Source organism: Eufriesea mexicana, unplaced genomic scaffold (genome assembly GCF_001483705.2).
Source record: "Eufriesea mexicana isolate 0111107269 unplaced genomic scaffold, ASM148370v2 scaffold265, whole genome shotgun sequence".
NCBI lineage: Eukaryota > Metazoa > Arthropoda > Insecta > Hymenoptera > Apidae > Eufriesea > Eufriesea mexicana.
In genome coordinates this window covers 1,488,750-1,492,565 of record NW_016908444.1, presented here as the reverse complement: position 1 = coordinate 1,492,565, position 3,816 = coordinate 1,488,750, and the positions used below count along the sequence as shown (strand labels likewise).

The following is a 3,816-nucleotide window of genomic DNA, read 5'->3' as shown; positions in this document are numbered from 1 at the left end:
GGAAGAGCCATTATAAAATATCGAGTAGGTATACTGCGCACACCAGCGCGCGCAACGTAGCGCACGCAGTGACGAGTTGCCCGCGCTACGTGCCAGATGTTACTCCACGTTTTCGCGTGAACCGAGTCTCGTTCGTTCGTGTCACGGTCTCCAGCGTGTAAACCGACTAAGGGAGCGAGTTGCTTTAATAAAGTTGTAAATAACCTTTTTACAGGTGTCCCCTCGGCTTTAATCCTCCTTCATTAAGCGCAACTGTTTTTCTTCTTGATTCATTCCGGTCTGGTCTCTAGCGACACGTGTCCTATTTTTCCTTCTTCTTCCACGTTTATTTCTGCTTCTCTCGATCTGCTCGGAATAACATCGCGCTATCCGCGTTGAAGTATAAGAAAAAGAAAGAGAAAAGAGTAAAAAAATAATTCGTAGCAAGCAAAACGTTTCTTAAATGAAATGTAAATACGAGAACATTAATCAAGCGTAACAACGCTGGGACACGCGCGCGGAAAATACTAATCATTTTCAAGGTCCAGTTTCTTTTCGCACAGCGCTTAATTTCGTTTTAAAAATTCGATTCGTTCGTTGTGGAAACGCGTGTGCAGCGATAAGTGGACGTCGAGTCGGCATGGCCACCTGTTCGAGAGCTCTAACAATGTTGCAGCTTAACAGTGGTATAGCGGTCAACAAAGAGGTTAAGCATCGACGTTCGGAATAATTAAGTTCATTAAACGTCTCTGTTGGTACGGTCGTTCCACCGAGTCGCTTTTGAACGGCGTACGATGAAAAGCTATTGTTTGGCCGCCGACAACGGCGAGCATCTCTCCTGGACAATATTTATCGTGGCAACCTTTGCTCCGTAGCTCCGCAGCGAATTTTATTTTCTCGAATTACGAGCGTTCGCAAAGCTGCTCGAACGCTGCCAATACCGCGACACCGTGCGATCTCGTTTCGGTATTCCTCGGACACGAATCCCTTCGAATTCCTATATCCGTGCGAAATCGTTTTTTACCCACGCCTAGTAAGACAGCTGGCCGAGCGGAGCAGCAGCGGCGATCTTATCGACGGAGCAGTCGGTAAGCCATCTATTTTTCCATTCGCATTTCACGGTTCCGATGGCGGAACGAGATCGCGTCGATATTCGTTGTACGTGCAAGAATGTTTCGGGGCATAAATACGCATCGAGGCGCTCCTGATATCGTTCGGATCGTGTAACATGCACTGTTTACATTTTCGTTAACTCTCGTACAATTGTTGTCTAAGACCGTACACAAACAGCGATAACGAGTCGAATGAAATTTCGTGACGCCGAAAGTATCGACGATGACTCAGCTAGGTCGTCGCAACGACGCATACCGTCGCGCCACGTGTGAATTTCAGGAAATTCATCTCCATCGAGCACTGTTCGACCGACGAGGAATAATCGATTAACGCGAGTCGATGATATCCGCGATGTATCGATGCATACGAGAGCAACCGGAATTAATCGGAAAGCGAAGCTACGACATTCGACGAATCAACGAGGGAGTCGAAACACGGAAAGCCTGGCTGGAAATTTTCCTCTACGTTCTCTCTTATCTACTCGTTAAGTAAACTGTTAACGGTTAGGATACGGTGGACCCTGGGACGCGATACATCAGACGTCGCTCTAGTAATTTCTCGAGTTCCGTCCCGTCCTCGCAGTCACAGCTTGACTTCGTTTGCTTTTATACGTCAGAGATTCGTGTATCAAAGCCAAGCGACGAAAATACGTTGCGTCGATACGCTGATTACCGAGAGCAAATATTACACCGGACCCTCCTCCACGGCCGATCGAGCACGCGTGTATTCCGAAATATATTTTTCGGCCGAGCCTCGCTGCCGCGCCATTAATCGCGGCTACGCTAGATGTCGTAAACATAGGCAAACACGACCGGACGAAAATACTAGCAGCAACATTGTTCGACGCGGTCGCGGACCGTTCGCAAACTCATTTCCTGAAGGTAAGACGCAGAAGAGATGCGTCGACGCGACGTACACGCGTTCCGGAAATACATGGCGGACACGGGAGCACAAAGAAATTCGAGATTTCCATCACAAGGCGCGTGTCAGGCGACACGAAAATTCGTTGTCGCGTTACGCACCGCCGCCGCCGTTGCGATGCACTTTACCCGTATCGGGATCGTCAGGCTCTCTCGCGCGCGCGCGCGCGCGCTATCTCTCCCTCTATAGCGTTATTCATGAGCATACGTATATGCTCATGAATAAGAGATTTGACACGCGCCCTTCTTATCGTCAAGGAATCGACCTTTACGTCCAAGTGAGAAGACCACCGGGGAATAGATGTACCGCGTACGTGTGTATGTACATACGTACGTACGTACGTATAAATATACATATATATATGTACATATATTGGTATATAGATACGCGTACGTATAATCTTTGCTCAAACATCGTGTCGCTGCACGCGCGCGTATAGATCGAGTGACACTCGAGAATTTTTGTCAGAGGAATTTCCTCTGGGCAGCTGGCGCTCATCCAATCGTTTACTCTAGCGAATGCCTGCTAGAAACCGTCCTATTCGTTCGTGTGTACCGCACCACTATTCCCGCCGGTTCTCTCTTGCAGTGGAAAGAGACAGAGAGGGAGAGAGAGGGAGAGAGCGAAGGAGAAAGAAAGCAGCGTGTGTGCCGATCGACGACGCTTGGTACGAGAAAAAAAGAGAGAGAGATAGAACGAGAAGAAAGAGAAGTAGAAAGAGAAGAGAAGAAAGTACGGAAAGAGGAGAGGAGAAAGAAGAGGCGAGTGGGGAGTCTTCACACGGGGCGCACACGGTTCTCTGTTACCTGCGACTCGTGGCCGTGTCCAGCATGGTAATCCAATCCTTCGGATGGGGGGCTACCTCGTCATCCCTGCGGGTCTCTCGTTGACCGATCGCGAAAAGTCGAGGAACTTCACTTAAAAGCTATTTCCGTCCTTCGTCGGGCACTGCTCGTTGGAAATAAAATCACTCCACTCGCACGACTCGCCGCGACTCGTGTACGTACGAGAGAACGCGGAAGGACGCCTTTACTGGCGCGAAGACGACGCACTTCTATTTGCCAAGTTTTTCCGTCTTTTTCTCCCTTTTCCACGGGACCAGTAATACGTGCACTGTCCACGAGAAACGACACGTCCAACACCACACGTCGTATCGTTATACGCGGTTATGACCGACGACGAATCGCGGATTTGTTTTACAAAGTCGAAACGCGCCACCGAGACAACCAATCATCGTTCTCTTACAAACGACCGTACGCAAGCAGAGGCCGCAATATACTGAACGAACACATGATTCCGACGGGGCTTAGTGTTGCCGCACGGCGTGCAGGTGGCACCACCAGAGCGGCGCTCCGATCGAGATCGGCCGCACGGAATCTTCGAAAAGGTCGAGAACAATTTTCGCTCCTCTCGTGGAAATTACCGTGAAATCGGTGTGAACGCGAGTGCACGAGTACGCGATACGTGTCCCGGAATTTTGTAGCCTTCGGACGGGAGTCAATGGAACGCGCCCGAGCGTCTGATGTCAAGCAACTATCAAGGCCGCGCGCGCACGCCTCGACCGAGCACGGATTAACGTAAGTCGTTGCTTATTATAACCGATAATTCGTACAAATTTGGAAATCGCGCCGACCCACTGCCGCCTATAAATACCGCGCTATCGAATTCGTCGCATTCCAACGTGTTTACGTTAGATCTCGATTTCGTTATCGGGACACGTTCTATGGCAATCGTCCATTATTTATTGGCGGGAAAAAATCTTTCCCGTTAAATAGATGTTCCTAACCCCCTTCGAGCGCGTAC

The 3,816-nt window shown here is 49.6% G+C and overlaps 1 protein-coding gene across 2 annotated transcripts in view; it reads right to left on the bottom strand.

Annotated features, from left to right (window-relative positions):
- The window catches only part of LOC108555783 (receptor-type guanylate cyclase Gyc76C), a 61,103-nt gene extending 57,832 nt beyond the window's left edge, over positions 1 to 3,271 (bottom strand). For both annotated transcript variants that reach the window (XM_017911601.1, XM_017911602.1), the window contains exon 1: positions 2,820 to 3,271. The gene's annotated coding sequence lies outside the window, so the exon portion shown is untranslated. The remainder of the gene's footprint in view (positions 1 to 2,819) is intronic.
- Positions 3,272 to 3,816: the final 545 nt, after the last annotated feature.